A 13,245-nucleotide genomic window follows, 5' to 3' on the forward strand; every position below is an offset into this window, starting at 1 on the left:
AAAATATATTACATATTTATATATATACATGCAGCTAGGCACGACAACCCCTAAATTCCTCAAATCCCAATTCAATTTGGACTTTTCAACTTAAATTATAATCCCTTCTTGTTTTGATTTTTCAATATAAATCATAATCTTTTGTTGCTTTGGCTTTTCGACCTAAACACAATTTCTTGTTTTGATTTTTCCACAATATTATAACTTCATTTATTTTTTTAACTTTTCAAACATCACATATAATTCCTCAAAAGCTTTAACAAATTAATAACAAAATGCAACACACGAAAATGACTAAATGACCTAAACCTACTAATGATTCATTAGAATATCAATTGCTCTCTACTTTTTTGGCTGGGAGTCCTGAGCAGAAGAATATTCTGCCATACAAATCTCACACGTTTCTTTCTTTCACTTCTTTTTCTTGAAGTTCTTTCCCATGCGACTCTCAAGTCTCAGGGTTATTTGTAGTTATGGCGTTTTCATATTTCGACTTTCATTAGTGCCAATGGCCCTGAGATGATGAGACAGGTGTCTAGGAAAGCGCACATGAAGTTGAAGCTTCTATTCTTGTAGGAGAGATCCATGTGTTTAATACTACCTCCCTTGAGAGTGTTGACAGGACTTCTTCATGTGCTTCATACTCCCTAGGGGGTTGGAGCTCTTCTTCTCCTTAACTTTGGTAATGCTCGCTAAAGACTCAATGCTTCACAAGAAAGATCTTCAAATCCTCTCAAAAGTGTTAGACATGTACTTGATGATTGCGCTTGGTGTTGGCTCATATACGAGTCTATATTTCATTGGGAGGAGTGTTGGTATATTGGAAACTTTTTCTAAATCGTGGATGCAACATCTCGATATTTTAGAAAAAATAATAATAATTTATCTCTGTATTTGAAATGATCTATTTACTAGAGATTTGTGGACTGAGGAATTTTATGTGTATGTTTGAGAAGTCAAAATAGATAAAAATTGTGTGGGTTGAAAAGTCCAAGAGAAATGGAAATTTAAATGAGTTGAAAAGTCAAAAAGCAAATGGAAGTTTGAAAAGTCAATGAAGAGAGTTGAAAAGGGTTGAAAAATCAAAATAGCAATGTGGGGGAAAATTGGAAAAGAATGTCGTGGGATATATATATATATATATGTGTGTGTTTTATGTTTTATTAATTTGTCATCTGAAAAAAGAGTTAATATTATATATGTCTATATATATGTGTGTGTGTGGGCGGGGGGGGGGGGGGGGGGGGGGGGGGGGGTATATAAAAAGGGAAAAAAGAAAGTAAGTGGCGTGCAAGCCACTCTTCCCTCTTTTTCTTCACGTTGGCATCTTCTTCTTTTCCTCTCCTTCTTTCCCACTTCTCGTGCTCTTCATTTCTCCTCTTCTTCCCCTGATTCTTGGAGCTGCAAGCAGGAGGGACTTTGTGCCAGTGGGTAGCTTCTCCTTTTCAGTTCATCCATTTGAAATCTTTAAGGCAAATTCCTTTTCTTCTTATTCTTCTTCTTTTCATTTGCAAGTTTCTTTTCCTCTTTGGAGTCATATGCAAGTTTCTAATCCTTCTATTTCCTTCTGATGCAAATCTTGATCCCCTTCTTTGGTTCAATGTTCATGGATCATCCAGTTTTGTAGTGTTGGTCATGAAACCCCTATTATTTGTGGAAAGAGGGTTTCATTCTGGTTGCTTGTAATTTGTGTGATTTTTCTTAGATTTTTGGTAAACTGTGTTAAGGTCCCAATGGGGTTTTGGTTCATCCCATCTTTTTTAAAGACTGACGTGTTTATTGTTAGAGTTAAGTTGCATGCATGAATTTGGTGTATATTCCACGTATTTTAGCTTTGAGTGTAATTTTATCATTATTGCCTGTCAATTGTTCCTTCTTGGGTTGTTGACAATTGGGGGATTTGTATTTGGCCGGTCAACCATTGGGCTTGGGGCTATCGATCGTTTAAAGGATTTTGGTTCTGGCGGTCGATTGTTGGGGGCGAGTTGTCGACCATTTTTGTGTATTTGGCTTCGGTGGTCAACAGATGCGCCAAGCTGTCGATTGTTCCTTCTCTGTTGTTGTTTGATCATCTTTGTTTTGGTCATATATTGCCCTTTCAATCATCATTCTAATTAATTATTAAGCTCATTCAATAATTTTAGTACAAATTGATCATCCTGGTGGGGTAAGAATACAACAATGGGTGTAAGGGATACAATACTTATGTCCATGTGAGAGAGTATATATATATATATATTGGAATCATATTAATTCTGAATATATTCATGAATTGAAGTTGCGTAATGGTTGGTTGCCATAGGATTAGATGTGTTGAGAGTGTACAAACATGGGAATGGTCTGTGTTTAGCATTTGGTCATGTGTAGGCATTACATGGAATATTTGGGTAACATTGACATAATTGTATAGCAATTGCACTAAAACCCAAGAGAGGGGTGAATTGGGTTATTTAAAATTTATTTGAAGACATGAATTCATTTTTGTGAAAAATAAGATTTTAATGCAAGTTAGAATTATTGAAATGCTTAGAGTAATAAATGAAACAACGAACACAATCAAAAGAGGGACACAACGATGTATAGTGGTTCAACTTAAACTAACCCTAATTCACCCCCTTAGTTTCTCACTAAGGAATTTAAAACCAATTCACTATATTCCTCCTATCACTCTAGATAGGCCCTCTAGAAACAAGCTAGGAATGTACAACCACTTGCTTAAATAAGCAAGCCCTCTAGCAACAAACTACGTATTGCAACCCCTTGCTTCAATAAACAAGTCATCTAGTACAACAAGCTAGGAAATGTACAAGATGATACAAGATAAGAGAGGATCTAAGAGTTAACACTTTTAGTTACAAATTCTCTCAATAAATAAGCAAGGCTTGAAATTAAAATTACAAAGATAAAAGCAAAGCCTTGGAGAGAAATAAATTCAACAATAAAGCACACAAACGGATGAGCACTTGGAAGCTTGCAATGTAATCACTTAGGTGTCTTGGTTCATCCATTTGACTTATATTTATAAAGCTTGGAGATCCATTTTGAGAATCTTATCGTTGGTAGTGGAAGGAGCCACTTAGAATAGTGGAGAAACTATTCGTTAGAGGTGTCAAATGAAAGAAATTATCAACTGGTGAAATGAGTTTGTCGACATATATAAGAAAAATTTAAAGGTTAGTCGACAGATACTCTATTATTTATCGACAAATGTAAGTGAAAATTTTGCAAGCATTCTATCTATCGACAAATGCTTTCCCATCTATCGATAGATTCATGTTAACTCTCAAACATGCATTTTGTTAGTCGATAGATCCAATGAGCTTAGTCGACAGATTAAGGAAAAACTTCAAAAGATTAGAAACTATCATTATGTTAGTTGACAGATTATTTGAGGATAATCAACAGATCAAAAGAAATTTTTAATATAGTCGACAAATGTTGATTTTTCTTTAAGAAGAATCTTTCATATTTCTTCTAAGAGGTTTGATTGAGAAATGTTACACTTTGTTTTTCCATTCTCCTTATGATATTCATTTAGGCTTTGAATGTTCATCTTATCAATTAAAATTGATTTTTGTTTGAGAGCTATGAAATTGAGAAAAACATACTTAGAATATTTTCATCATCAAAACCTTAATCCCAAGAGTAAAATATCAAACATGTGATCATGCATGAAATTATACTTGTTACAGATTGAGTTTGTATAAATGGTAAATATTTTGTGCGGCAGCTGTATTCCATGAAAGGGAAAAGGATATCCCAATGTTTGGTAATTGAGCACATAACATAGGGGAGTTATAGCTAAGAACCTCGATAAGTAGGACTCGATCCATAGTGAGATGATTGATTTGATATATGTATTTTGAGGCCTTGGTGTTGTATATGATATTTGTGAGCCTTAAGGGTCGTATACGTGATTTGAGCATATTGGTAATGTGTGAGCCCTAAGGGCCTCCTGCATGTATTTGAGCACGTGCATGTGTTGCAAAGATGTCATGTGGTACAGTCTAGGGGCTTAATGTTGTGGAGTGTAGCATGGGGATATGATGAGATGTATAATATACCATGGCATGGGTGTGTTTAATGATAATGGAATAATCCTAACACCCCTTTTGCTATTATTTCCTTGATGTTGTATGTTATTCTGAAGCATAATGGGGTGGTTAGTGTAGGGGGGCAAATTTCACCATTGCTTTCTCTATTATTATACCCCATTTATTCTATATTATACTTGCTGGACCTTGTGGCTCATATTTGCTTTGCATCATTCAAGGTAAAGAAGAAGCTAAGGATGAGGGCGAGCTAGTCTAATGTAATTGGAGTTTCTTGGATAGTATGTGTACAGAGTAATCTCGACCAAAAGATCCTCTAGGTTGTTTTGAGGGCGATATAGAAATGGTTTAATTTTATAATTATGTTTATGGGTGGGTGGGCCCCATTGTGTAATTGATAGAGTTGTTTGAAATGTATGGGCAATTAAGCCCTAAAGAGAATGTTTAAATTATTAGAGATGTAAAGAATTTGTTTTTGGCTTCCGTTGTTTAATGATGTGAGTTATGGTTGGTTTTAGTTAATGGTTTTGTTTGAGTTCTTATTTTTAGGTTTACTATTCCCTGTGGTAGCTTATAGCTTCATAAGCGATAGTGTCAGTCACGACCTCTGAATTTGGGGCATGACAGTGGATGTTCTTGATGTGAGGGGCCACTTCCAGAAATCCTACTAGCATAGGAGCTCCGAGAGGAAGTCACTGCAAAATGGATACAAATACAATTCAAATATAAACATTCCCAAACTTGCTCATTTAACAATAGGAGTCAAACTAAAACATTTACAACATCTTTTATACAATACATTCCTGGGCTTAACCGCCCGTACATTTCCCAAATTAAAAGGGCAATACAATTTTAACTACAAAATAAGACCTTGTACTCATGCCCTTAGAACAACCCCCAGGGATCTTCTACCTGGGATAACTTTGTACACATCTACACCTAAAAGACTTAAGCTCTGATCTACCCGGCCCTTTCCTTGGCCTTACTTTTATCTGGAATGACAAAAGGAGAAAACAAGGGTAAGCTATAAGACTCAGCAAGTATATATAACAAAGCAATTGAATAGCATAATGAATCAAAGGCATAAACAATAGACGATAAGGTAAAGTAGAATTTCCCACACAATAATTAAATAAGCCATCATCATGCTCTACCACAATATATATATATATATCAATGTGTTATCATACCATACCATCACTTTGTGAACCATTATTCACCCATGCTCTGGTTTTATCCCAGGTGAGCATTTTGAGCCTAAACTCCCATAGTCAAGCAAATGCCTACCGAGCTTGTTTTGGACATCCTTTTCCCCACACGATGTAGCCATAATGCAAAATAATAGGTGCACTAATTTTCGTATATATATACATATATTATGCACATGCCATCGACCATAGCATATATAAATTGAGCATGTCCACATATCAATCATCCATTAACATGTTTGTGGCTATTCATCTCATCATGCACAACATAGCCTTCCACATCTGTATTAATCAACCATAGTATAGTAATCAATAAATGCACTTGAGAACACATAATAGGTTTCCCACCCTTGAATGACAATCAATGTTATACTTTGTGGAGGATCTTTTTGGAAGCTAACATGATGATTTTAGGGTGGTTCGCAAGCATCAAAAGAAGAATTGGGCGACCACAGGGGCAAATCGGCCAACAAACTAAAGGTATTTATCAACCGCCAAAAGCTGGTGGCCACAAACAATCGACAGCCTTGCCCCAACTATCGACCAAAAGAGACATTTCTTCTCAAACGGTTGACAGATTGAGCATCGTCGGTCAACAGCTAGAATGCTACTTACTCGATCCCCCCCTAACCTCTCCAATCAGTCAACAGCTAGAATGCTACTTACTCGATCCCCCCCCCCTAACCTCACCAATCAGTCGATAGCCAAAGCCATCTATCCACTGATAGAATGTAAAATCCCCCTAATTGGTCGACAGATAGCAACGAAAATGATACATTTGAAGCAAAAATACATACAAAATACAGTAAATTCTTGCATGCAACTTAACTCTAATAATAAACTCATCATTCCTTAGAAAATATGAAGTGAACTAAAATTCCGTTTGGATCTTTAAAGAAATTTTTTAAGAATTCATGAAAAACTACACCAGTTACAAGCAATCAGGTTGAAACCCTCTTTACTAAAGAAATAGGGGTTTCTAGAATCAAAAACCTAAAAACGGACAATCAAAAGACACCGAGTCAACGAAAAGGATTGAGATTTACATCCAAAGTGAAAAGGATAAGAAGAACTTGCATAACAAGGAAAGAGACAATAGGATCTTGCACTTGAAGGAAAGAAAGAGAGTGGAACTTGTCTTTAAGAACTTTTTGATGGATGAATAGAAAGAAGAAGAAAGCCACGAACTACGTTGTTGCAACCTAAACATGACTTGCCGAGACAATAGCTTAAACCCCTCTTTGAAACCCCAAATCAAGAAGAAGATCAAAAGAGAAAACAAAAACAAAAGATGAAAATTGGAAGAAAAAAAGAATCAAGAAATAAGATGATTTGAATGCCAAGTCCCTACTGCCCTCCTTTTAAATCTTTTCCCTTTCCCCATTTTACCCTCTTACATTTATATACATACCCACACACACATAGCCGACAACTACTTCAAATTAAACTCCCAATTAATTTTGACTTTTCTCACTTAACTCATTTGAATTTTCCCTACTCAACTCTTTTGACATTTTAACCCTCACATAATTCTTGCTTTAACTATTCTTTACACAACAATTGACTTTCTATTAACAATCCATTTATCTTTTCAATTCCTCCACAATCCGATTTCATTTGACTTTTCCACCCCTTTTTCTTTTGAGTTTCCCCACACACAAATTTCATTCATTTTGGGCCTTTCATTTTTTCGTTATTTTCATGTGTTTTATATTGTCATTAATTGAGCAATGTGTTGAAAATATTTTATGTGATGAAAAGTATGAAAGGAAAATTATGTGTGTAAGTCAAGTAGAATAAAATTAAAAAGTCAAAAAAATGGGGTTGTGAGAAATGGTGGAAAATTCAAAATTGGGAAGATGGAATTGGGCTATGAGCTTCCATGTATATATATGTATTAATATTATATTAATTATAATTATATAAATGGAGATGGATATATATATTGTAACGACCAGTTAGTGAGATTAGGCTACTCGGTTAATATTATTGTGTGGGCTGAATTTTTGTTTTATTTGAGTAATGATGTTGCATAATATTATGTGATGTTATAGGAGGTTGTAAGTGATGTGGAGAAGTTAAAATGTGGAAAATTCAAATGGAATGAGATTGTGGAATGGTTGAAAAGTCAAATGAATTGTTGGTAGAAAAGTTAAAATTAAAGAGGAAAATAGGGAGAATTGGTTTTTAATTGTGTATATGTGTGTGTATACTTTTTGTATTAATTAAATGAATGAAAAAGGGAGATTAATGGATATATATATGTGGGTTTAAATAAAAGAAATGAGAAAAGAAGGGAGCATGATGGTAGATTTTTGGGAGCTTGGTGTGAAATTTCTTCTTCTTTCTTCATTCTTCCTCTCATTCTCTCGTTTTTTTCTTCTTATTCCATTTCAATTTCTAGCTACCTCTATAGCTTTCAAGCTCTCCTCAATCATCATAGCATCTTGTTTCTAACAAGAACCAAAGGGGGAAATCATCAAAGCAAGTTCTTCAACCTTCTATTCATCTTAGAAGGCTTGTTCCTTTCATTTCCAAGTTTTTTCTCTTGAAATCTTATTTTTGGATTCACTAACCTTGTTTTATTCTTTGGCTTATAACTTTTTGTGTTTATATCCAAATTGAGATCCATTTGTTGTGCTAAAAAATAGACATCCTAAGCTTCATTTTGACATATTATTGGGGTTATTTTACTAACTTTTGAGCCTGTAATGGCCATGTGAACCATAGCTTGAAATCTGAAAATTTACTGTTTTCGTGTAATCCGACCCTACTTCAGTTTTTGGAGTATAACTTTCTGTGGTTATATCCGATTTACAATCCGTTTTTTGTTTCCGAAACAAGACTTCATAAGCTTCATTTTGATATATTCTTGAATTATTTGGTTGCATTTTGAGCCCATAACAACCCTATTAATTTGTGCCTGGAATATGGAAATATTGCTATTACATGTTATCTGCCTTGCTTCAATTTTTGTGGTTATTTTCAATTGTGAATCTGTTTATTGTTCCAAAAACTAGAGTTTCTGAGATTCAATTTTGAGTTTTTTTTTTTGTAGTATTTCACCAAGAATTGAGCTCGAATAAGATCCTTAAAAATCATATTTGTAACACCCCGCCTCACCAGGCATGTCACTATAAGGGTATTTTCAGGAATCTCTTTTTTTTTTTTTTTTCTAAGTTTATCATGCGCGATGATTTCAAGAACAATCTTCACATGCAGATATCGAATCCCAAGAACCCCAGTCTTGCCCGTTTAACTAACAAGATCAATAATCTTAACAACTAAACGAGACATTTTATAACACAACGAATATATTAACATCAATACCGTGGCCTACCACGAGTTCCATACAAGGTGTTTCTACACCGAACTACGTACTACAAACTACCAAATGATAACATCATTATCGCACAACTGTTTATACATAAATCAAATTACATACTAAAGCCGCTAGAAAGATACAATGACTACCAAACTAAACACCATTGGTACTCATCTGGCCATGTCCTCGCCCTCGCAGCAGTCCCTGGCTGGAACGTTTGAATATTCTAGGGGCATAACCCAGGTTAGATGATAAAACATCTAAGTGATGGCATAAACAGTTTACATAATGCATGAAAGACATACGAGCATAGCATATACAGATAAAACGACAACATGCAAACACGTCTAACTTGAAAAATCTCCCTGACATACTCAACCTCTCGTGGAAAATCCATTCCACATACAGTTGGGGTTGACCTTGCTACGACATACTTAATCTCTCGAGTGCCCTACTGTGTCACTCGTTCACCAGGATTAACCTTGTCCCATTCTCAAGAAGACCCCATCCTATCCCGTACGAACCCAACGACGACACGAAAACCAATATCTCGATGATATGAAAATCACACGCCATGCACCGACTCTTTTGCAAATAAAAACAGTTGATGCAATATACCACATGATCAATATGCAAATGATGCCATATATACATGAATAAAACGCATAAGCATAGCATCCCGAGTTCTGGTCTCGAGTGCCCTACCGTGTCACTCGTTCACCTGAACTCACTACACTCACACCGAGACATATCCAAAACAAGGGTTAAACTAGAGTCACACCACTCACCTTTTGCGAAAAGTTAATTTTTGCCTCGTAATACGTGCTAAGCCTTGAAATGCGCATCTGAGTAATTTTCTAGCTTTGGCATTCTCCTATAGCCTCAAATTAATCCTCAGAATTTTCTGGGATTTTTCCGAGAATTTTCCCCAATTTTTCCTATTTTTTCTTTCCATTTCTTCCATTTTCCTTTTTTTCCTTTTCTTTTCTTTTCTTTTCTTTTCTTCTTCTTTCTTTCTTCTCCCCTGCTTCTTCTTCTCTGTTTCCCACGAGCGAACCAGCCACCCACTGCCCGCATGCCAAGGTCCACCTCCGACCACGCCGGCTGCCTTCTCGATCTCCACCGACCCCACCGACCTCATAAACGTCGGCCAGCTCCTTCTTGCCGCTGCTGCTCGCCTCTCACCATGGTCACGTCACCCAGCTACAATAGTCGCGACTGCCATGGCTTCTTTCGCGCACGCCGATAGCCTCCTCGCCGGCCTCCGCTAGCCTCGACGGCCTTCCCCGACCCCGCTGGTCGTCGCCCACGCTCCAACAGCCATTATTGCGGCTGCTCCAGCCACCATGGGTGTTGCCCAGCTGCAACAAGCTTGCGACTATGGCCACGGCTTGCTGTTGCAACTAACCCCGGCCACTATCTCGGTTATCTCCGATCACTAACGGCAACCCCCAGCACTCTCCCTCGATCCCTCAAGCTCTCAGCTGCTTCCACAAGTTCCCGGCCACTCCCTCAAGCTCTCAGCCACTTGCTGCAACTCTCGGCTTCTTCATTCCTTTCCATTTCCATTCTTCTTCTCTCCTTCATTTCTCTTCTATTTATAGGCCAAGCACCGACTCAATTGCCTTGGCCACCACTCCTTGCTCCCAATTACATCAAGACTTGGCCACTACGCCAAGGAAATTGGCCATGAAGCTTCTCGGCACTTTCATAGAAACAGCCACGCACATGCGTGTGTATCTATATATATATATATAACTATATATTACTCTATTAATATAAACAAATTACATATTAGCCCTCAAATTTCCATCTTAATTTCTCTTGGGCAATTTATTTTTTGCACTTAGGCCCTCATACATAAAATTAATTTGTATTTTAATACCGAAAATGTAAAATTAATAATCCAAGATTATTCGATAAAGACGATTCCGCCCCAGTGTCCTCACCGGGCTATTGTTTCATCCCGAAACTACTGAAGGGTTGTTCCTTATGAAAAATCGGAGCCTCCTCAGGCTTCTGTTGACTTCCTGGAAGTCCCCTATAACAATTTGGTTTTTTAGCCTAATTTGCAGCTGCATTTTTGCTGTACCAAAAATTATTCCCAATCCCACTTCTTTCATCACTAAAAATCATAATTCGTATCACTTGTCAATACTATACCATTTTCCTTGGCTATCTAGGGTCCGGGGTACTCCCTCGGACCGTTTCGGTCACTTAAGACTGCAACAGTGTGTCCTATAGCCTTATTCTTTCGATAATTCCACTTGTACCCTTCATCAAATATTATTTATAGCCTTAAATCATTCTTGGGTATTACAATATTGAAATCTTGAAATTTTGGAACAAGGGATTTTAGTCTCATTTTCTTTGTTAAATCTTATGATAGCTTGAATTCTTGTCGAATCTTTTTGAAAGCTTTAATAGGGTTTTTATTCACCCTATCTTCTTAAGGAATGATACAACATGAATCCATATCTTGGGTAAATGTTTTTGGGGAATAAATGTACATGCATAGGCATGAAAAAGAGCTAATGTTAGGACATATGAAAACTTGTGATTGGGAAGCACTTCATGAGCATGTTTCATATGTAATATGTTATGTATGATATTTGTGTGCCAAGGCTTTGGTTTGAGCTAATGGGCCTCAAGGTTCATATGTTGTATAAGCATAGTCCTTGAGTTGAGCTAATGGGTCCCAAAGACCTCGTGGTGTATGATATGGTGAGACCTTGGGTTAAGCTAATGGGCTCCAAGGACCATATGCTATTTATGAACATAAGCCTTGGGTTAAGTTAAAAGGCCTCAAAAGTCGATTGATGTGTATGTATATATGAGTTTATGTGGTTTCAAAGATTGGCATACATTATTCATTAAGCATATGAGGATGGTACTTGGCATGTGTGCATTTCATGTGGCTATGGCTGGGTATTTCATGAGTCTATCTATTGTTGAAATCTTTATCCATATGCTCTTTCATTTCATATTATACTTGTTAAGCCTTGTGGCTCATTCTTATTTCATATCATTTCAGGTAAAGGCAAGGCTAAGGAGAATGATTCTAGCAGGACTTAATCTTTTGGTATAGATGTGTACAGAGCTCTCTTGAACCAAAAAGTCTTGGGATGTCAGTTTGTTTGTGCCACGTAGTTGGCTGTGTCTTTGTTATTAGGGTTTAATGTATATCTTTTGAGAAAACCTAATGAGATTTAAAAAAAAAAAATTATTTACTTTATCTTGAATGGAAATGTAGTTGTAGTCTTTATTATTTGTGTTATAGGAGTGAGTGTTTTTAATTGATTTTTATGTTGTGCCCATTTTGTGGGACTTCCTTTTGGAACTCCTTTGCTAGTGGAATTTTTGGGAGTGGGCCTTCACATATACATGTATATGTAAGCGTAGAAAGTATGGGGTAAAATGGAAAAGGAAAAAGAGAAAAGGAGGGGAGTAGGGAGGGGGGGCAAGCTTCCTTCTCCATTCTTCATCTATTTTCTTCTTCTTCTTCTTCTCCTTCTTGCTCTTCTTTTGTCCTCTCCTTCTTTCTTCTTTTTCTTTCTATCTTTGGAGCTTCAAGAAGGTGGAGATTTTTAGATCTTAAGCAAGTTGCTTCTAAGAATCATTGATCCAAGGAAAATCTAGAGGCAAGTTCCTTTCTCCTTCTTCTTTTCATAGGCAAGTTTTTATCCTCTCTTCTTTTTAGCTGCAAGTCCAAAACCCCTTTTTTTCTTTTTTTCAATTCAGTTATCTTGGTTTCTTCATTAGTGGGCTTTAGTTTTTGAAGCGCTACTTTCTTCCAAAGTGGGTTACATTCTTACATTGAGTAAACCTTATGGTTTTTCTTGAAGTGTTGATGAGTCTTAGTGGAAGTCCTAATAGGGTCTTAATTCACCCTATGTTTTCAAAGGAATGGCATTTTCTTGATTAGGGTTAAAGCAATGCAAGAATTGGTGTTTCTTGTATGGATTATTTTTTGATTCATTCTCATTCTTTACATTTCAGGTCTCTGTCGGTTAATAGTTGGGTTCGAGCCTATCCACCGTTTGGACTTGTTGAGTGGGTTGAGGGGAATAGGCTTCTGGCGATCGATAGTTAGGCCTTGAACTATCGACTGTTGTGGCAGTTTTGGTTCTATTTGTCGACAGTTACCTTTGTTTATTGATTGTTGGGTCCTAGTTTGAGATGTCTGAGTAAATAATTTTTCCAGTCGACCGTTGCTCCTCATCTGTTGACCATTTTGGGGAAAATAACCCTGATTGTCGATCATCCTTGGAGTGGGTTCTAGCGATTGACAGAGGCGCCCAATCTATCGATCGATTCTGCCTATTGTTCGACCATTGCTTCTTGAAATGTTTGTATTCTACTCTTCGTTCTTCATATTAATTATTGTTAAGTCCACTCATTGATTATAGCTTTGATTGTCATCTTGGGAGGGGAAATTAATCCACGAGGATAAAGTGGGCAATACTTATGATGTTCATGATTATATATGTGTTGAATTTGCCTATGGGTGAATGATGATGGAATTATTCAGAACCATGTTGAGCATTGGCTTAGAGAAATTGATAAGTGCATGATCTTATATGTATCTATAAAGTTGATCACATGTCCATGATATTGATTTAACGCGACTATTATTTTGCGCAACGAACTAAGTTCGTGA

This window comes from Diospyros lotus, chromosome 2, assembly GCF_014633365.1.
Source record: "Diospyros lotus cultivar Yz01 chromosome 2, ASM1463336v1, whole genome shotgun sequence".
NCBI classification, from domain to species: Eukaryota; Viridiplantae; Streptophyta; class Magnoliopsida; order Ericales; family Ebenaceae; genus Diospyros; species Diospyros lotus.